Source organism: Sinocyclocheilus grahami, unplaced genomic scaffold, assembly GCF_001515645.1.
Source record: "Sinocyclocheilus grahami isolate Dianchi unplaced genomic scaffold, SAMN03320097.WGS_v1.1 scaffold1213.1, whole genome shotgun sequence".
In the NCBI taxonomy this organism is placed as follows: Eukaryota; Metazoa; Chordata; class Actinopteri; order Cypriniformes; family Cyprinidae; genus Sinocyclocheilus; species Sinocyclocheilus grahami.
Genome location: NW_015506392.1, coordinates 812,950 through 813,256, shown reverse-complemented (window position 1 = coordinate 813,256; position 307 = coordinate 812,950). Strand labels below are relative to the sequence as shown.

The window sequence follows — 307 nt, the reverse complement described above, 5'->3', positions numbered from 1 at the left end:
GTGTGTGAGTGTGTGTGTGTGTGTGTGTGTGTGTGCGAGTGTGTGTGTGTGTGCGAGTGAGTGCGAGTGAGTGTGTGAGTGCGAGTGTGCGTGAGTGCGAGTGTGCGTGAGTGCGAGTGTGCGTGAGTGCGAGTGTGCGTGAGTGCGAGTGTGCGTGAGTGCGAGTGAGTGCAAGTGTGTGTGTGTGCGAGCGAGTGTGTGTGTGCGCGAGTGAGTGAGTGTCTGTGTGTGTGTGAGTGTGTGTGAGTGAGTGTCTGTGAGTGTGCGTGTGTGTGTGTGAGTGTGCGTGTGTGTGTGTGAGTGTGCG

At 57.0% G+C, this 307-nt stretch overlaps 1 protein-coding gene across 3 annotated transcripts in view; it reads left to right on the top strand.

The window, feature by feature from the left end:
* The window catches only part of ubox5 (U-box domain containing 5), a 12,240-nt gene that overhangs the window by 541 nt on the left and 11,392 nt on the right, over positions 1-307 (top strand). The gene's annotated exons all lie outside the window — the stretch shown is intronic.